This window comes from Dipodomys merriami, unplaced genomic scaffold, assembly GCF_024711535.1.
Source record: "Dipodomys merriami isolate MVZ:Mamm:240054 unplaced genomic scaffold, mDipMer1.0.p SCAF_151, whole genome shotgun sequence".
In the NCBI taxonomy this organism is placed as follows: Eukaryota; Metazoa; Chordata; class Mammalia; order Rodentia; family Heteromyidae; genus Dipodomys; species Dipodomys merriami.
In genome coordinates, this window is record NW_027202838.1 from 948,000 (window position 1) to 970,045 (window position 22,046).

Genomic DNA, 22,046 nt, shown 5'->3' on the forward strand with positions numbered 1-22,046 from the left:
TACATAAGTGTTACACATTTATTTTGAGAAGAGCCATTAGGGAGCTTTTTATTAGGAATTTAGGAATTCCATAGATGGAAATTGGGAGTTTCTGGGAAACAGATTTTAAGAAATCTAAATGGATGCAAGGATTATGTTGTCTATCTAACAATGCTGCTATTTTATTCCAGTGTATACATTAGAGCAGTGGAAAATGATTCAAGAATCAGTTTAGTGGCTCTGAAAACCTTTTTAAAGTGACAAGGGAGACATTAAAAAACTGAAGGCAAAACAGAGACATAATTTACATGCAACAGGACTTATGTGTTGAACAAAAAATGAAAACAAAACGTAATCTCACAACCTCAATTACATTATTATAACTAAGAATTCAAAAGCCAATTTATCTAATGCTCCCAACCAAGTTCCATTTGCTGGTTGGTCTTAACAGTATTTCAGGAGACACACAGTGATTTCCAAGAAGAAACTCACCTTAGCTCCCACAGCAGGGAGAGAAAAGTCCCTATGCATCCAGGAACTCCACAGACCTGGGATCTAGCACGGTTCGAACCTTTGAAACAAGGACACTTCCTCCAGGTTGGCGCAGTGCATTGTGGGAATTGTAGTCTACATGGCAGCACCGATCCTTTGAAAATGTAGGTGTGTTATGTTTTTCCGGCGGGAAGCATGGGGCGGGAGGTAGATGTTTCTGCGCCTGCGCCTGCTCTGGACCGCCCACTGGTGATGCTTTAACTCTGCAATTCCGGTTCCTTTCTCTTTGTCTTGTTGCTGGAAGTGTTCTCAAGTACAGTTTTGAAATCCAAAGGTCGCAGCCTTGAGAGTGGCGCCCAGCCGCTCTTCAGTGGACCCTGGGAACTGTCATTTGAAGGGATCTCAAGCTGCAGATCCCATGTCAGGTATGGACCCCAAACTGGGCCTAGAACCCGAGTCTGCCCTCCACGTGTGCCTCCAGGCTTCTGCCTTGTTAGTCTTCTTAGCACTCCTGGGTTGAGTTCACACGTGTTTGTACATGACCTTGTTTCTAGAGACCGTTTTACAGGAGATCTTGGAGTAGTGTGTGGTGTTCCTGTAGTTTTAAGAACGAAGACTAGCAATGTTTGAAGGAGGGCACCCTATGATTAGGAATCTCCCTCCTAAAAGGACAGACAGGCCTTGTCAAGTCTGACAAGCCCTAAAGAGTATAGGCAGGAAAGCACAGGAAGGGGAAGAAGTTTGTAGCTTCCCTTGCCTTAAGCAAGGAAAGTAGAACCAATTGGATCTACTTCTCAGAGCACAAGATTCACAGGGTACTCTTTCCTCCAACAGTCTCAACCACTTGGTGGTGCTGTTGGAAGGTTTAGACCAACTTCCAGGAGGGAAGATGAGCTGGACTGAGGAATAAGCCAGAGCCTTGTTATCAGAGGGGACATAGGGCTGTGGTTTGTGGTGGAGGGATAGCTATCACAACTGAGAGTGTCTGTCTAATCAATAATCCTATTTTCATTAATTTAATTATTCCCACTATTATTTCTACTATGTGATCTCTTAAACTTATCCCAAATGTCCCATCTATGGATTTCCCGATCTAGCTCTAACATGATTCTTCCTTGACATTTCAGGAAGTGTTGGTCAGGGATCTTTGGCCTTAGAAAAATTATAGAAGAGAACTTGAGATAATGTATCTTGCTTAAGATTGTACGATTTTCAGATGTTACATATCCTGAAGTGTTACTCATTTTATCACAATCTGCTCAAAGAAGTATTAATTCCCTTATGAAATTCTTTTTGGGAATTGAATGAAGCATAAGCACTCTTTTAAAATATGTTGATCTTAACCTTTGCACTTCTTATGGCTTTTGCAACTTTAAAATGTTACTAACATGGATATTCTCCACTTTATTTCTCTGTTCTTGACAAGTTACAATTTATCCACTAGAATATTGAGCCTATTTTACATCAATTAAAATGAAAGAGACTGCCTAACCATGTATTGCATAACAATTGATAAAATATAATGTAAATAAAATACAAAGCCTCTTTTTTCTGTACAAGTCCTGGTTCATGAGCTCAAGGTCTGGACACCAACCATGAGCTTCTTAATGTTCTACCACTTAAGCCACATCTCCACTTCCAATTATTTTTTGTAGTTTATTGGAGATCCGGAGTCTCTCAGACTTTCCTGCCCCACCTCCAGTCAATCTGCGATCCTCAGATCTCAGACTTTGTTGTTTGGTTTTTTTTTTTTCCGGGTCCGGTCGTGGGGCCTGAACTCTAGGCCTGGGCGCTGTCCCTCAGCTCTTCAGCTCAAGGCTAGTGCTCTACCACTTGAGCCACAGCACCACTTCTGGCTTTTTTTTCTTTTTGCTTATGTGGTGCTGAGGAATCGAACCCAGGACCTCAGGCATGCAAGGCAAGCGCTCAACCACTGAGCCACCTTCCCAACCCTGGGTTGTTTTTTTTTAACTTTATTTTTTTTTTGTCTTTTCTTTTTTGGTACTGGGGATCGAACCCAGGACATTGAACTTGCTAGGCAAGCACTTTGCCACTGAACTACATCCCAGCCCTCACATCTCAGCCTTTGGAGTAACTAGTATTACAGCCATGAGCCCCCAGAGCCTAGTTACAGTGCCCTCTTTTCAATACAGATATTTCTAATAAGATAAACTTTACATTTTTAAGGAGGGTTGTTCAGTCACTGTGTGTATGAGAATAGTCCAAATCCCAAAAACTATGCCACCTTGAAATCTGTAGTGAATCTGGACTCAAGCATTGTGAATATAGACACTTAGCCTACAATAAAATCTTTCTAAGTGTTTTAAAGTAAGAAAACGTATGTGGAAAAACCCAATACTAATGTAAAACATTGCCTTTAATTGAATCATATTGTCTTTTCGAGCAAAAACTAAGCCTCACTGATATATACAGATTTTCATTTTTTGTACATGTCACGTGTAAAGTTCATGTTATCTTATATTTAGTTTCCATTCTGTGTAATTGTACAAAAAAAAACTGTGGACAATAGCATTTCCAGTGAACAAGTACCAGCAAAAGCACATAGCTGTTTAATGTATTTCATTTTATGGACCTCCATTTTGGGGTGTCCTCAGCTTGGTTTTTGTGTTAATATTGTTTAAGGAACGTATATGACTAATCTCTGGTTCTTTGGTGAGGGTGGTTGGTTGGGATTATGTCACTCCTATGACCAGTATTTTAATGTTGAGTCATTATTAGGCCTTGTATCTCATGCAGGAAGGCCAGATTTGTTCATATGAATGTTTAGGAAAGTGAGCTTTAGGGACTTCTCAAACCTGTGATTATATATAAAGATGTTTAATGCTGGGAAGGGGGCTCAGTGGTAGAGCGCTTGCCTTGCATGCCTGAGGTCCTGGGTTCGATTCCTCAGCACCACATAAGCAAAAAGAAAAAAGCCGGAAGTGGCACTGTGGCTCAAGTGGTAGAGTACTAGCCTTGAGCTGAAGAGCTGAGGGACAGTGCCCAGGCCCAGAGTTCAGGCCCCACGACCAGACCCCCCAAAAAAAAGATGTTTACTGATGTTTCTTTGTCCCTTTGTAGGTTAAATGACAAATTGCAAGTCACTGACAAGGGTATTTGGATACAGGGAAATGTGCCATTTGACAACCATTATTGAAACAATATAATACAAGAAATATGTATTGTACACATTTTGCCTGTATAACTTTCAGTGAAAAATACTGAGTTATAACATATATCCTTTCCATGATGTTTAACTGCCTAAATGAATGGAGTAGAGCACAAATGCTAAGGGCAATTTAGTACCTTTACATTAATAGAAAAATAGTTCATACATGCCTAAGTGTATTTCAGTAATAACTAGTTTCAGTGAAGATGTAGTTTCAATTATTTATTATTATTAATTTATTTATTTTTAAAATTATTTTAAATTACGTATTACTAATTTTTAATTGTATTTTAAATAATTTTTAAATTATTATTATGAATTCTGTATGCATATAAAGTAATGGACTATCAATTTATCTTTAGTGGAGAGTTTAATGCTCTACATTAGACTTAAAAGATTCTTCTCAGGGCTGGGAAGGTGGCTCAGTGGTAGAGCACTTGCTTGCATGCATGAGGCCCTGGGTTCGATTCCTCAGCACCACATAAGCAAAAAGAAAAAAGCCAGAAGTGGCGCTGTGGCTCAAGTGGTAGAGCGCTAGCCTTGAGCTGAAGAACTGAGGGACAGCACTCAGGCCGAGAGTTCAGGCCCCAAGACCAGACCCCCCCCCCAAAAAAAAAAAAAAGATTCTTCTCCCATAAGAAATCTTTATGCTTTTCCTACCCACATATAATATTTTGAGCAGGAAAATCTGGGGCCAAATCACACAAGTTCTTTCCTGATTACCTCATTTGCCTTCTCTCCCAGCCAGGCTTCCAGAATCTTCTGTTCATTGTCAACAACAAGAAAGAATGAAAGGATCTCTGGTGAGTTGCTTTTTATTTCTCACTTTGTTTTATTTACATTCCATTTTATAAACCTAAGGGTGTCCAGGATTGAAAAAAAGAAAAACAAATTCAGCTTCAGGAACATGTTCATAAATTAGATAAAGGTGGCTTGTAGGCTTAGTAGAGGAAGCTGGCTTCTAGATTTAGCAGATTATAAAATCTTACATTCTGTCTAAGTTGAGCACAGATTTGCCTCACTGTGTTGCTAGGTTTTCTGATGTGAGAAAAAGTAGTCACACTTGTTTTGTGATTCAGTGACACCAAGGAGATAACTTCTCATGGAAGGTGAAGGTTTATTAGCAACTGATCAGAGATCACATCCTCATGAATAACATTAAACTCCCTTAATGAAATTTTACTGGAGTTGCTGAGATATTGTGGTCAGGCACAACTTCTGAGTAAGCTATGTGTACTTAAATTACTTTCTATACATGCTTCTTGAACTGATTTGTGGTCTTTGTCTACCTTGAAACTTAGGCTATATTTGGCAATATAGTCTATGGTCTTTCTAGAAATCCCTGATTTTTCCTAAGATGTCCTCACAAGATTTTTTTTTTAATAAGCTTTATTATTTATTTTTTTTCCAGTCCTGGGCCTGAACTCAGGGGATAGGCGCTGTCCCTGAGCTACTTTTGCTCAAGGTTAGCACTCTGCCGCTATAGCCACAGCACCACTCCTGGCTCTTCTGTTTATGTGGTACTAAGGAATCGAACTCAGGGCTTCATACATGCTAGGCAAGCACTCTACCACTAAGCCACATTCCCAATCCCCTCACAAGATTTTTTTTTTTTGCTCTATTTTCCCTCTTTATTCTCTGTTTCCTGCTCACTAGCTTTCTTTATTTCTCTTTCTCTTTCTGTGTACCTATTTTTCTCTCTGTCTCTTCTTTTCTTTATTTCTCTCAGTCCCTCTTCCCTTAATATGTCTCTCACTTTTTCTTTTTCTTCAAATGATCTATCTGAGAACTGGTTTTGCACACTGATTAATTTTCTTTGCTGTCATGACTCTTAGAATTGACATTTTTCTTACCCATTATAAATAGGAAAAATGTTGCTAACTGCTAATTGTAACCTGAGGTATTTCTACGGTATTCCAGAGCGAAAGAAAAACAGAAAGACACAGACATAAACAGATACAAAGATGAATGAATGATAAAACACGTGTCCCTAGACTCAATGGGACTTGAGCCCTAGTCCCGGTATGCAGGCATATTTTCTTTTTTTTTTTTTTTTTTTTTGGGTCCGGTCGTGGGGCCTGAACTCTGGGCCTGGACGCTGTCCCTCAGCTCTTCAGCTCATGGCTAGTGCTCTACCACTTTTGCCACAGCGCCACTTCCGGCTTTTTTCTTTTTGCTTATGTGGTGCTGAGGAATCGAACCCAGGGCCTCAGGCATGCAAGGCAAGCGCTCTACCACTGAGCCACCCGGTCCTGGGCAGGCATATTTTCTTGAGTTCACACAGGGAAGGTTACCATGGATACTTGTAAAAAATAAAACATTTATATTAACATTAAAATCAGAGCCAAAACATTTTTGCAAGGGGGGACACTTGTTCCCTTATTCTTTAGAGACAAGAGATTGCAGCCCACTGAAATTCCAGGCTGGTAGTCCACCTTACCTAGCCTTCAATGTCACCTACACCCAAAGTTCAGTTCGAGCCCTTTCAGCACTAAAGAAGGGAGTAGCAGGCTGGGAACGTGGCTCAGTGGTAGAGCGCTTGCCTTGCATGCATGAGGCTCTGGGTTCGATTCCTCAGCATCACATAAGCAAAAGGAAAAAAAGCCGGAAGTGGCGCTGTGGCTCAAGTGGTAGAGCACTAGCCTTGAGCTGAAGAGCTGAGGGATAGCGCCCAGGCCCAGAGTTGAGGCCCCATGACCGGACCCCCCTGCAAAAAAAAAAAAAAAAGAAGGGAGTAGCACTCCAATCCCTTATCCCTCTCCAGAGTTGTCTGTTTTAACACTTTCTTGGCCAGCTGTCAGTATTCTGGGTGCTTTTGGAGTGAAGTTCCAACCTCTCAAACCTTAGCCACTTTCAGCTCAACTTAGCATTGTCTACAGAAAATTACTATCATTTACCCATGGATACACAGCAAAAAAAAACCCTTGATTTTCTCATTCTATTTGTCTACTCTAACCTCATTTGATGTGGTACTGCAGGTTTTTTTTTTTTTTCATCTTGCTCCATTTGAATATTTTCATTAACTGCCAGTATAAGATAGAAGCTGAGCCGGGCGCCGGTGGCTCACGCCTGTAATCCTAGCTACTCAGGAGGCTGAGATCTGAGAATCGCGGTTCAAAGCCAGCCCGGGCAGGAAAGACCGTGAGACTCCTATCTCCAATAAACCACTAGAAAACCGGAAGTGGCGCTGTAGCTCAAGTGGTAGAGCGCTCGCCTTGAGCTGAAGAGCTGAGGGACAGCGCCCAAGCCCAGAGTTCAAGCCCCATGACCGACAAAAAAAAAAAAAAAAAGATAGAAGCTGGTTTTGATTTTAAAAAACCCAATACAGGGCTGGGAAGGTGGCTCAGTGGTAGAGCGCTTGCCTTGCATGCCTGAGGTCCTGGGTTCGATTCCTTAGCACCACATAAGCAAAAAGAAAAAAGCCAGAAATGGCACTGTGGCTCAAGTGTAGTGTGCTAGCCTTGAGCTGAAGAGCTGAGGGGCAGTGCCCAGGCCCAGAGTTCAAGCCCCATGACCAAAAAAAACAAAAACAAAAACAAAAACCCAATACAGTGACTTAAGGTTTTGAATTATCACTGGTGGCACAGTCTAACAGATATTTGCTCATTAATAGACTTTGATCTCTCAGGAACTTGGCTAGTAGCTAACATGTGTGGCAGTATATCCTTAGTAATCTCCTGGGAGAAATGACTCAGGAATATGTGACACATTTGAACAGTAGTCAGTGAAAAGATATACAAAAACTGAAAGCAAGTGCACAGATTATAATAACATGTATTTTTTTCCATGTGTGTTTGTTATTAATGCTCTTTGTAGTGTATGTCTCCAGCTAAAAACTGTTTTAACATATTTCCAAACTCTTTTCATCACTTATCGCTATGATAAAATTCATAGAATGCAAATTTTTATTTTTCTATATTCCTTTTGAAGACAGGTGCTTAATGTATTTATTTCAAGGTTTCATATCATAATTTATTTATTTATTTTTTGGGGGGGTCCGGTCCTGGGGCCTGAACTCTGGGCCTGGGCGCTGTCCCTCAAGCTCTTCAGCTCAAGGCAAGCGCTCTACCACTTGAGCCACAGCGCCACTTCCGGCTTTCTCTTTTTGCTTACGTGGTGCTGAAGAATCGAACCCAGGGCCTCATGCATGCAAGGCAAACGCTCTACCACTGAGCCACCTTCCCAGCCCCCTTCATATCATAATTTAATATCCTTTGTTAACCCTCCCCCCAAAAATCCTGTATTGTGGGCACAAAATCAATCATGAGGCTTGCCTGTCTGCTAATGTTCATAGAGTTGTAGCATAGTGAGGTAGTGGTCTCAGTGAAGAAATTTTAGAAGTATTTTTTCAGAAAAGCCATTGTAGTCTATAGGGTAATTGATACATTTATTTGTTTTCATTGATTTGAAATTTTAAAAAGCATCATGAGAGTTGTTATCATAGAAAATGGAGAGTATCAAATGATACTTCATCTTATCTGAGTAAATGTTACATATTTATCATAAATAAAATTAGAAATTTAGATATGTGTGGGGGTCAGTTGTAGGGTTTTCTTTTATATTTTCTAATTCATTCTTGTTACTAATCTAGAGACCTATGGAAATATTTTCTCTCATATGCTGCTTTTTCTTCTTTGTTGATCCTTCCTTTTGAGGCACAAGATTTTATTTATTTATTTATTTTTACTTTTTTTTTTTTGGTCCGGTTGTGGGGCCTGAACTCTGGGCCTGGGCGCTGTCCCTCAGCTCTTCAGCTCAAGGCTAGTGCTCTACCACTTGAGCCACAGCGCCACTTCTGGCTTTTTTCCTTTTTGCTTATGTGATGCTGGAAAATCGAACCCAGGGCCTCATGCATGCAAGGCAAGCGCTCTACCACTGAGCCACCTTCCCAGCCCTAGATTTTTTTCACTAAGCAAAGAGTTGAGTTTAGCACAACTCCATGGAGAATTAATTTATTGTTATTATAGAGAGATTATAATTACATGAGTCAGGTAATGAGTACATTTCGTTTCATATAGTGTCTTACATTACCTCAGTCTCTCCCAATCCCTCCCTCCTATCTCTACTCATGGGCTGTGTAGTTTACTATTTTCAGTGTCTAATGACTCTCCCCCATTTCTCCCCCCCCCCCTGCAATTTTTACTTCTGTTTCCCCTGAGTTCTATGGCTTTCTTTGACCCTCCAGAAGATACACATGTGACTTTCCCATACAATTAAAACCGTATGTTTTTATTTCAAAGATACAGAAAATGGCTCCCTTTAATATACTGTAAATCACAATGATAGAGCACATTTCTTTTGGATCTGTTCTAATTTCCTTGTGGTTATTTCACTCATAGATTATTAGAAATATATTATTGAACTTTATTTATAACTTATAGCTTTATTTCTCATTGATTTCTAGAAAGTTTGTCTTGAGATTTACGTTCAGTGTGTCTGTCTTGGTAAATGTAACACCATGGTGCTTTATAAACAGCATTTAGGTTAAAACCCATGTGTGTGCTCCTGCTGACTTTTTATCTGTTTGTTCTATCAGTTGTTATGAGGATCATCAATTATCCAATAGTAATGGTAAATTAAGAAATTATAATTCTGTGGCCTTTTAAATATGTCTTTGGATAATTTTTTCAGCACAAATTTTTGTTATAAAGATGTATGAACTGTCATAATGTATTGTCTGTATCTGTGATCATACAATTTGTGCTGATTTTTTTTTCTTGTCATATTATCACTATTTGTGTATTTCATTATAGATTTTCACTTATGGTATCTACTTATTGATTGATTGATTTCTAATTTCTCTGTTTAATGTTTGTCTCTGTGGATAGCTTACTGAGTACTTTTTCTTCTGTTTAAATCAGATAGTGCTTTATATGATTACTATATATTACAATATTAATACAGTTTAATTTAGATGGCCATTTTGCTATTTGTTATCTGATGGTCTCATCTGATATTTATTTCCTATTTTGCTTCCGTGTAACCTGCACGTATCCTTCCACACACCGTAAATGACCTCTAATATAACTTATAGGCATTCTTGTATGCACTGTAAATCACCTATCATACCTATTAAAATTTAAGTCCTATGTGAATAGTTGCTTTTTGTTTGTTTGTTTGTTTTGTGTGTGTGTAGGTCATGGGGCCTAAACTCTGGGCCTGAGCACTGTCCCTCAGCTCTTCAGCTTAGGACTAGCACCCTACCACTTGAGCCACAGTGCCGCTTCCAGCTTTTTCTGCTTATGTGGTGCTGAGGAATTGAACCTAGGGCCTCATGCATGCAAGGCAAGCACTCTACCACTGAGCCACCTTTCCAGCCCCTGTAAAGTTTTTATACTGCATTGTTTATAGAATAATGGCAGTTTTTTTCAAAGACTGCAGGTTTAATATAGGTGCCATACTTTCTCAAATATTTTGGTTCTATGGTTCATTGAATCTGTGCAGCTCACAAATATACAAGGCCTATTATATTCCTTTGAAAAGGCTATTGTGTAGTAGCTATAATCTAGTCTGGTAGTTTGACTGTTTGCTTCATAAAGAAGTAACCAGAGATTTTGTGTACTGAACAAAGGCCATCCTCAGGATGAACCATAGAACTTCAAAAGAAGTTAAACATGGAGGAAAATCGTTGTTATCCTATAAAACTGCAAGAAAATAAATTTCCCACCTAGTCTTTTTTTTTTTTTGTAAGTCGTGGGGCTTGAACTCTGGGCCTGGGCGCTGTCCTTCAGCTCTTCAGCTCAAGGCTAGCGCTCTACCACTTGAGCTACAGCGCCACTTCCGGTTTTCTGGTGGTTTATTGGAGATAGGAGTCTCACAGTCTTTCCTGCCCGGGCTGGCTTTGAACCGTGATCCTCAGATCTCAGCCTCCTGAGTAGCTAGGATTACAGGCGTGAGCCACCAGCGCCCAGCTCCCACCTAGTCTTAACTATTTATTGTGACAGACATAGGAAATTAACGTGCTGGTTGTACTTCACTATATTATTATTAGGTACTCTGAGAGTTTAGAGTATTCCTGCAGTACCAGCATATGACATCATATAATATAGATACTTTTCAATAGAATAATTCCACTTATAACCCAAAGATAAAGCCTTTTAGCCGGGCGCTGGTGGCTCACGCCTATAATCCTAGCTACTCAGGAGGCTGAGATCTGAGGATCACGGTTCAAAGCCAGCCCGGGCAGGAAAGACTGTGAGACTCCTATCTCCAATAAACCACCAGAAAACCGGAAGTGGCGCTGTAGCTCAAGTGGTAGAGCGCTAGCCTTGAGCTGAAGAGCTGAAGGACAGCGCCCAGGCCCAGAGTTCAAGCCCCACGACCGACCAAAAAAAAAAAAAAAAAGATAAAGCCTTTTAATATTTTTGCTAGAATTAATTCTTTGAACTCAGGCCCTCATATTTGTCAGGCAAGTACAATATTAATTGACCCACTTCCCAGTCCACATAGTTTGTTTTTAATACAGGTATATGTTTATATATTGAATCTTCATGCACTATGAATCCTAGATATGCGATTAGTTTTCCTTTCACAAATCATCTTAGAGAGATTATATAAAATACATGTACTATACATTCCTTTGTACTTACCTACATATTTACCAATTTAATGACATTGACCTATGTGTAGATCTGTGTTGGCACATTTTTCTCTTGAAGCACCATAATTTCTTGTGACACTCTTAAAATGCAGATGTTATTAATATGCATTTTTAGGAATGTTCCTCTGCCCAATGGATTGTGAATTAAGGGTTATTTTCTTCCACCACTTTACAAATATATTTCCTTTTCTTTCTTTAGTCAGGATTCACCTCTTGTATTGTCCAGCATGGCTGGATTGGAGGGATTGTTGGCCATTCTTCATTTGTAATGGGTTTCAATGTGGGAGTCAAAATTCACTATATTTAGCCTCTGCACAACAAATTAGTACTATATTTCATTCCAACTTTAAAAATTTCCTTTTATATTTTGTAGATCACATCCCTCTTTATTCTTATTTTTCTCTGGCCTGCTCATGGTGGTCATATTTCCCATTATTTGTCACCTTGAGGTCCGTAAGCCTCTGTTTACCTCCATCCTTCCATGAAGGCCTATTAAAATGCAATACTGTCAAGAAACATTTTATTACCCTCTTACTTATATTCTGTATTGTGGAAGGTAGGCACTGTTCTCAAAAGTGAATACCAACAGTTTTTTTGTTGTTCCTGTTTTTTACTTAGGAAGGAAGTATCAGGGTATCTATGACCACACTTCAATCTTTAGAAATTTGATTACGAAAGTCATTAACATAGGATATTTTTTTTATGCCAGTCTGAGGTTTGCTTTTAGGGCCTGGGCACTGTCCCTGAGCTTTTGTTGCTCAAGGCTAGTGTTCTACCACTTGAGCCACAGCACCACTTCTGTTTTTTTCTGTTTGTGTGGCACTGAGGAATTGAACCCAAGGCTTCATGTATGCTAGGCAAGCACTCTACCACTAAGCTACATTCCCAGCCCAACATAGAATATTTTTAAATTGTAGGAAGTAAGTCAAATCTTATAAGGGCCAAATCAATCATTAGCTACTTTCTTTGAGTATGTTACTGCTTTTAACATTCATTGAGACCCTGTGCTTTTCATAGATCTACTAAATGTGGTATATAATCCATGTGAAGTTATGAGTATTCTGACTGCTTATTAGAGTACTTTTTTTTTGGGGAGGGGGTCCCAGTCGTGGGGCCTGAACTCTGGGCCTGGGCGCTGTCCCTCAGCTCTTCAGCTCAAGGCTAGCACTCTACCACTTGAGCAACAGCGCCGCTTCCGGCTTTTTTCTTTTTGCTTATGTAGTGCTGAGGAATCGAACCCAGGGCCTCGAGCATGCAAGGCAAGTGCTCTACCACTGAGCCACCTTCCCAGCCCCCTAGAGTACTTTTAAACAGAAGATCTAAAAAGGTTTTCAGTGAGGTAAAATATGAAAATGCAGGAAAAGTATTTCTTCATTACCCTGATATATAATTAATGTTACCAAAATAAGTTAAACAGCCGGGCGCTGGTGGCTCACGCCTGTAATCCTAGCTACTCAGGAGGCTGAGATCTGAGGATCGCGGTTCAAAGCTAGCCCAGGCAGGAGAGACCGTGAGACTCCTATCTCCAATAAACCACCAGAAAACCAGAAGTGGCGCTGTAGCTCAAGTGGTAGAGCGCTTGCCTTGAGCTGAAGAGCTGAGGGACAGCGCCCAGGCCCAGAGTTCAAGCCCCACGACCGACAAAAAAAAAAAAAAAAAAGTTAAACGCACTCTTTCATACAACTACTTACCCTTAATGTTGTTATGTCAGATTATTAGCTTCTCAGAATTGTTATCTTTTGTCTATTACTATCACCACAAACGTGTTCTGATGTATTAGGGAATGTTTGTATTTTTAATTACCTAGTTCATATAGAGGCAAATATTTCTACTTTGATTTTTCTTCCTCCCAATGTATAGCTAACACAGCAAGCTCCAAATATTTTATGTAAGACAAAAGCATACATATATATATATATATACAAAAATGAAATTCCAGATTTGGTTTTCTCATGACTCAGGCCTAATTACTTGATGGAAATGTGTCATTACAGAAGCTGGTGTCATTTGATGATGTGGCTGTGGACTTCAGCTGGGAGGAGTGGCAGGATCTGGATCCTGGACAGAGGACCCTTTATAGAGATGTGATGCTGGAGACCTACAGCAACCTCATGTCCTTGGGTGAGCAAAAGTAACATTAATTTGCTAGACCAAATGATTTTTTTTTTTTAGTAGACATGTGAATATTTATCAGACTTTCAAATACTACGCAAAATTCCAGTCTGTGAGAACTGTCATTTCTTTCTAAGGAAAACTTCAACTTGATTAAATGACACTTGAGGCAGTGTTATTCTCAAGGAGCCAAATCAACACTTTGTCAAAAGTTCTATAATAGGTTTAAACTTGAGATGATTATTGTGGATGGATATACAATCTAGAATAGAATGTATAGTATATCACTATTGGAAGTATGATTTGGAAATCACTAGTTTATATTGTGCATTTATAATCCAAACCTGGTATGGGGTGCAGTAGTTCATGCCTGTAAGTCTAGGTACTCAGGAGGCTAAAATCTGAGAATTTTCGTTTGAAGCCAGCAATGCAGAGAAGTCCCCATGAGACTCTTATCTCCAATTAACCACTGAAATACTGGAAGTAGAGCTGGGACTCAAACTGAATCAAGTTTCTTTTTTTGGGGGGGTGGGGGGGATCCGGTCATGGGGCCTGAACGCTGGGCCTGGGCTGTCCCTTACCTCTTCAGCTCAAGGCTAGCACTTTACCACTTGAGTCACAGTGCCACTTCCGGCTTTTTTTTCCTGCTTATGTGGTGCTGAGGAATCGAGCCCAGGGCCTCATGCATGCAAGGCAAGCTCTCTACCACTGAGCCACCTTGGGACTCAAACTGGTAGAATGCTAGCTTTGAGCAAAAGTGCTGAGTTCAAACCACACAACCAGCCAAATAAATCCAAAGCTGGGGGAAAGTCAATCACGGAACGAGTGAGAAATGAGAAACAAGATTTAGGAACAAACTTGTGAATGTCATGTCTCAGATGTTACAGCAATGATGACCCAGCATAAGCAACAGTTCTTCACTCCTATTAACAGGGCACTGCATTCCTAAACCTAAATTGATTGTCACACTGGAACAAGGTGCAGAACCATGGGTGGGAGAAGCCTCACACAAGAATTTCACAGGTGAGTAAATGCATCTTCCATAGTGATGTTGTAGCCAGAGCCTTGTTGGTATGTTCAACTTGTGCTGTACTGAGTAATAATATTGTGAGTTCCCTTGAGTCCTGTGTGTGGTAGAGAACTAAGTGTTGCTTTGTCTTAAGGACTTGTGAATCACAGTTCATATGGAGACATATTGAATGCTGTGTGGCAGCAATTCTCTTGTATTTGTGGAACTCATTCTAAAAAAATCACACAAGTGTAAAAATTTAGATTTCATTTCTTTGAAAGTAGAACTATACAGGTGTAGGAAATAAGGAGCATGCCAGGACTGCTCTTCTCTGATAAGGAAAAATAGCTTATCAGTGTATGCAGAGACTGGGATTCAGAAACAAAGCCTTTCGTATAAAGAGGATGATTAACTAAGAGGAGAGCTGGAATATCTTTGGTCTAACATGGTTCTGAGGGGCAAGTGTGTCAGAAACGAACTTTTGATAAGACTTTGTCTAAGATGGAGAGAGGCATCCCACAGATGCCTAAAGTAATTCTTAGTAAGAAGTTAGAACTGAAAAGATTTAGGTATAAATCATTACTCCCAGGAACCTTTCCTGCTTAGGTGAAAGACAAAAGGATGTATAAAATACTCCTTATCTTCTCCAAATCTAGAAAATATCTCTGTTCCTCACCTATTGGTTGAGAAGCAAAACAGTACAATTTATAAATTATTTCACAAACATAAGACAAAGCAGCTATTCTCCTATGATCAAACAACAATACCAAGAATACTAAAGGCAGAAGGTAAGTTTTCAGCTTAAAACTCTAGCAGTATATAGTTAAGTAATTTGAGTAAGTGCCTCCTGTGAAATAAAAAGAAGAATGAACAGAAATACAGGAAAACATTATTTTCTGTGGTAAAATATCATATTTCTTTAATACATTAGGGAAAGAAGCATATATTTGTCATAAATCAATTCCTATTTTGATATTTTAAAATCTCTAACACGATGAGAGAAAAGGTCTTTGTTTTTGCATTAAAGAATCTTGGGATTTCATTTATGTTTCCGTCTTTTTCTATGACTCATTTTAGATGTTCAAGGGATGGAGTATGTGATTAAGGCATGCCAAGAAAGTCCAAACAAATGTCTATGTGAAATAGCAGCCACAAATAGTAACATAGTGGAAGATAGAATAAGATTAGTAACTTTTAATTTGAGTTCAAAACTTAAGCCAGAGCTGATTAGAAATAATGGGAACTCCTTAGGGATGAGGACTAAGGAGTTCACTGAGTGTCAGAACATGCTTCTCTGTAGTGAGCCTGATGAATTGCATGCTGCATATAAGCCTAGTGTGTCTCCTGTAGTTGATCAATCAGATATTCAGAGTATTTTAGTCAAAATTATGAGAGTCCAAATGATCTGCAGTATTTTGAATATGGTGGAAAAGGGAAAGATTTAAACTCAGAGACCATATTCTTTAGACATAAGTGGGGTTTTGTGGGAAAATGCTCATGTAACTAATGGATATAGAAAAGACTATGTATGATGTCTGTTCTCCTTGACCAAAAAGTACTTCAAGGGGAAAGGAAAACACCTGAATGTACTGTATGTGGCAAAACATTCTACTTAAGACCTACAGTCACTACTCATCAGAAAATGTACACAGGAGAGAATTCTTATATGTGTAGTGAATGTGAGAAAACTTTCAGTAAGAAAATACACCTTACAAAACTTCCAAGCAAATATCCAGAGAAGTCTAATGAGTATATCCAGTGTGCAAAATTTATCTCTCAGAAATCAGACGTGACTTTCCAACCTCAAACACCAACAGAAGAGAAACCCTGTGAATATGAGTGTAGGGAATTTTCCACTCAGAAGTCAGCACTCAACCAACATCAGAGAATTCAGACTGAAGAGAAACCTTATGAATGCAACAAATTCGGAAAATCTTTCAGACTAAAGTCATACCTCACTTTGCATCAGAAAACACAAACAGGAGAGAAACCTTACAAGTGTGACAAATGTGGAAAGTCTTTTACCTGGAAGACAGAGCTTCATGTTCATCAGAGAACACACACAGGAGAGAAACCTTATGAATGTAACAAATGTGGAAAGCCTTTTGCCCGGAAGACAGATCTTCGTGTTCATCAGAGAACACACACAGGAGAGAAACCTTATGAATGTAACAAATGTGGAAAGTCTTTTGCCCAGAAGGCAAATCTTACTGTCCATAAGAGAACACACACAAAAGAGAAACCTTATGAATGTAATAGATGTGGAAAGTCTTTCACCCGGAAGGCAGACCTTCATGTTCATCAGAGAATACACACAGGAGAGAAACCTTATGAATGTAACAAATGTGGAAAGACTTTCGCCCGGAGGGCAAACCTTAATGTCCATCAGAGAACACACACAGGGGAGAGACCTTATGAATGTAAGAAGTGTGAAAAGTCCTTCGCCCAGAAGTCACACCTCATTACACATAAGAGAATTCACACAGGTGAGAAACCTTATGAATGTAACACATGTGGAAGATCTTATAGAGAGAAGTCATACCTTGCTTTGCATCAGAGAACACATACAGGAGAAAAACCTTATGAATGCAACAAATGTGGAAAGACCTTCAAGTGGAGTTCACATCTAGGTAGGCATACCAGAATTCACACAGTTTAGAAACCTTAGGACTGTAACAAGTGTGGAAAATCCTTCACCTGTAATTCATACCTCACCAAGCATAAGAATATTCACCCACAACACAAGTCTTACCTGGAAGAAAAATAAGTTTGCATCAGAGAACCCACACAGGAGAGAAACCTTATGAAAGTAGCAAATGTGCAGTCTTTCACCCAGAAAGCATACCTCAGGGTTCATCATTGAACACCCCCAGGAGAGAAATCCTATGAATGAAATGAAAGTAGAAGTTTTTGAGAAGTCATACCTCAGTTTGCATCAGAGAACACACACAGGAGAAAAATTGTATGAATGTAACAACTGTAGAAATTACTTCACCAAGATGGCATGGCTCAGTGTTTATACAATACACACAGGAGAGAAACTTTGTAAATATTACAAATGTGGAAAATCTTTGACCTGGAAGGCATACCTCAGTGTTCATCAGAGAACTAACTTATATAAGACAAAAGAAAACTAATAAAATAACAAATGTGCAGGGACTTTTAATCAGAAGTCTATCATCAGTGTATTTGAGAACATACAAAGGAGAGAATCTCTAAATATACTAAATGTAGAAAAGCATTTAGCCAGAAGTCACCTCTCTACAGGTATCAGAGACTGGGATACATGACAGAATCTCTGTAAATGTAAGCATCAGAGGAAGTCTTTCAACCAGAAGTCAACCTTCAGCAAGCATTAAAGAACTCACACAGGAAAGAAACCCAATGTAGGAAAATCTTGTCAGAAGCCTCTGGAAGTTATGTAGAGAAATCATTTATAGCAGAGGTAAGCTAGGTATACTGAGAAACCATTCTTTACTCTTGTGCACTGACTGAGCCAACATTTCTCATCCTTTGTGTTGAAATGGGGATGATGTACCTGATTTGGACATGTGATGGCCATTAATTATTTCCAGACTTGACAAGTAATTAATAGAGTGAAGTGGTTGACTTGTGTTCTTTTATACTAAGGAATGGTTCTACTTTTGAATGGAAATTCTGATGGAAGATACCAGTCCTTGGTTATTACAAAATTTTGACACAGTAGTGTCCACAAGCTTGTTCATGAAACGTTCAGAGAACATGAAAGGACACACATTTGGGAATACATTTTCTTTGTATGTGGTTCCAATTCTGTAGCACTGTCTTTGAGTAATTTTGCTCAAGGCTAATAATGCTCTACCACTTGACCATAACTCCATTTCTAGTTTCTTTGATGGGTGTAAATAATGAGAAGAGTCTTAAGCATTTGGGTTTGGATGAGTAACACCAAAATGACTTCTGTGCTTGCTTTTTTATATTTAATTAATCACAGGTAATGAGTCACTTGTGATTGATTAGCTCTTAGCCCATTCTGTTATTCTGCTGAGTGAGATTAATAAAACATCACTGTGAATGATGTGAAGAGCCTCTCATTGATCTGGAGGTTGAAAGTGAAGTTATTAGGAGGATAAATATGTCTGTACCGCCACTACTATCCCTTTACCAGCTCCCTCACAATTAAGACATGATTTTGTTAAAGTTCATTCTGGTAGTAAGGAACAAAAGTTAGAAGATACAGAAATCCAAGAGATGAGAGGGACAAATAGAAGCAGGACTGTGCTAGACATTTGATCAGGTGAAATACAGGTTAAAAAATGATCCTTTAATGCATCTGTAGGTACATATAGTATGTTGAAGTAAAATGTGATATTCCATGTTTTTATTGTGCAGAGTTTGCATATCTAACACTCTGAACACATATATTTCTCTGTGGTGAAAAGGAGTCTGTCATACTAAGTTAAATAACCAGATACAGAAGGATATCTACCAATGTGACACAAAAATGGAAGCCATCAAAAATGAAGCTAAGTTCTCATAGAGGAGCAGTACAGAATAGCAGATGACCATGTGACAATTAGTAATAATTGCTTCACAAGAAAACTTTTTACTTGATTACAAATTATATTGCCTTTTTTTTTTTTTTTGGTCCAGTCGTGGGGCCTGAACTCTGGGCCTGGACGCTGTCCCTCAGCTCTTCAGCTCAAGGCTAGCGCTCTACCATTGAGCCACAGCGCCACTTCTGGCTTTTTTTTCCTGCTTTTATGGTGCTGAGGAATCGAATCCAGGGCCTCATGCATGCAAGGCAAGTGCTCTACCACTGAGCCACTTTCCCAGCCCCATATATTGCCCTTTTTTGATATATGATGTCATATTACTTACATATATTCTTTGTGCAGTGATTGCATATCCAGTACCCCAAGCACATATACTTCTTTTCAATTAGAAGAAAGCTGTCATTTGCAGTCTCATGGAGGGCCACGGTAGATATAACTTTAGGGGAAAGAACTAGGCACACAAAGAAATTGAGCAGTCTCAAAAATGGAAGCTGATAAACATAGGACCAATTTCTCACAGACGGTGAGAGTAGAATAGCTGTTAACAGAGATGGGGAGAGATTGATGCATGTGCTTAGTGTTATTGGCAATTAGCATTAAGTTCTGTTTTATTCCATATTGAGTGACTTTAGTAATGTATTGCAAAGAGAAAAGAGGAATCTGAAGGATTCTGTGTTCAAGATTTTGGTCTTCATAATATTTTGGGTGCCAAACGATTACAAACAAGGCCATAATAAAGCTACCAGCACACCTATGTTTATCACAGCATTGTTCACCATAGCTAAGATATGGAACCAACCCAGATATCCCTCAATAGGTGAAAGGATCAAGAAAATATTATATATATATATATATATATATATATATATATATATATATATGAATTCTATGCCTCCATCAGAAAGAATGACACCACTCCATTTGTTAGGAAATGGAAATGAAGTAAGCCAGACCCAAAGATAAGGGAAACCTTATCTGCAATACCTAGTATATGTCTAGGACAAGCAGAAGAGGTCAAAAGCTATGTACATATAACCAAATAAGCTGATGCTAAGTGAAATGAACCCCAAAACAGGGACACAAGGTTTTTATCTTTCTTGTGCTTATAATGTGCTTATAATGTACTATGTGATTTTTTTGTTGTTGTTTCTTTGTATGTTCTTTCCCCATGGTATAACCCTGTTGTCACTGAATTTAATTCTGGTGTCCTGTGTCTTATGTATGCATTTTTCCAATTTGGGGAGGGTAAGGGAAATAACAATGCTGAAATAAGGATACAGGATGACCCATTGTAACAACGAGATGTACAAGATATTATATTGAAAATGAACTTTATAACTTTGCTGGAGAGGGAAGGGAGGAAGGGGGGAAAAGGGGAGTAACAATGCTCCACAGGAAATGAACTCATTACCTTGCTTATATAACTGTAACCCCTCTTTACAGTATACTTACAATAAAAAATTTGTATTAAAAAAGAAATAAAATAGAATTTAAAAAATATTTTGGGTGGCCAATTGACTTGAGTCAGAGTGTGCTTTTGAATATTTTGCAGTGTGACATGTGCTCAAAGAACACCAATTGCTAATGTGGGCAAATGCCTTCACTGAGTGGAGATCACATAGAAAAGAGCAAACACGGAGAATGGTGAAAGAAATCACAGGGTTGTAGCATGATGTTCTGGATTCCAATTGAACATGCAATCAATACAATGTCTAGATTACTCTGTGCCAGAGTTTCATGTTTGGAGTTACTGTAGTGTTATCCCTGTCTATGTTATTCCAATTGATATACATATTTTATTTACAGGAAAATGAGTGAACCTGGAAAAAATTATGTTAAGTGAAGTCAGTCAGACTCAGGAAGACTTAACTTATACATACACCGAAGTACGGTATGTGTAGGGGATAGTTCCAATACTGTAACTTCTGAACAACCAACAGTTTAACATAATGAAAGCTAGGAAGCTGGAATATGTCTTCTTAGCAGAAGGGAAATAAGTTAAAGGGAAAGGTACAAATAGAGTAAGAATGGATTAATGAAGTCATAATATTCAGTGCACGTATGTGAAAAATGATCTAGGTGAATTGGGATTGTTGTGTTTGGGAGAGATGGAGAAAATAATAAAGGAGGAGACATTCATCAAGATGCACTGTACTCATAAACTGACCTGTGGAATGGAAACCATTCAGATTCTTAAACATAATAAAAATAAATGGCTGTGGATAAGAAATAAGGAGTAAGCAGGGTTTCAAAAGATTTTTCCTAAACAAAAAGAACACCAAAGGCTCAAAAAAAAATCCTATAATTCTAGCTACTCAGAAGGGTGATAACTGAGGATGTCAGTTTGAAGCCAGCCTGGACATAATGGTCTTGAGCCTCTTGTGTCCAGTTAATTACCAAACCATCCAGAAGTGGAGCTAAGTATCAAAACATAGAGGGCTAGCCTTGGGCAAAAAAGCTCAAGGACAGTATCAAGACCCGACTATCAGCCCCTACAACTAGCGCACCCGCGTGCTCGCGCGCACACACACACACACACACACACACACACAGAGTTCTCTCCCCTACACACCCACAAGAGAATAGAACAAAAAGGTATGATGTAAATAACATAGGAGCTCTAGCAAAAGAAAACATCAATATGATTAAATTCATGACTTCACAGAACTAATACCTGAGGACAAGCTTAATTAGCCATAGTTGAAGGATAATCCATTCATTGATTCAAAACTGGTAGATTAAGTTGGAGTAAAAAATCCATCATTTATCACATATTGCTTATGTAAATACTACTACTGGGATATCAAGCAAAGTGGAAAGCTGGGTGCCAATGCCTCATGCCTGTAATCCTAGCTACTCTGGAGGCTTAGATCTGAAGATCGTGGTTCAAAGCCAGCCCAGACAGGAAAGTCCATGAGACTCTTATCTCCAATTAACCACCAAAAAACCAGAAGTGATGCTGTGGATCAAGTGATAGAGCACTCATCTTGAGCTGAAGAGCTCAAGCCCCACAACCAACAGAAAAAAAAAGAAGGTGGTGAATTCCTTTATAGAATTAATATTACAAATCTCATTTGAATCTATCACTTAAAATACATGAAATGGAAATATAATCTCCAAGGTATTAAAAGTGTAATTTTTTTTAAAATT

The 22,046-nt window shown here is 39.0% G+C and overlaps 1 pseudogene; it reads left to right on the forward strand.

Annotated features, from left to right (window-relative positions):
* Window positions 1-818: 818 nt before the first annotated feature.
* LOC138827162 (zinc finger protein 717-like) lies at window positions 819-17,224 on the forward strand (annotated as a pseudogene).
* The last annotated feature ends 4,822 nt before the right edge of the window (window positions 17,225-22,046 follow it).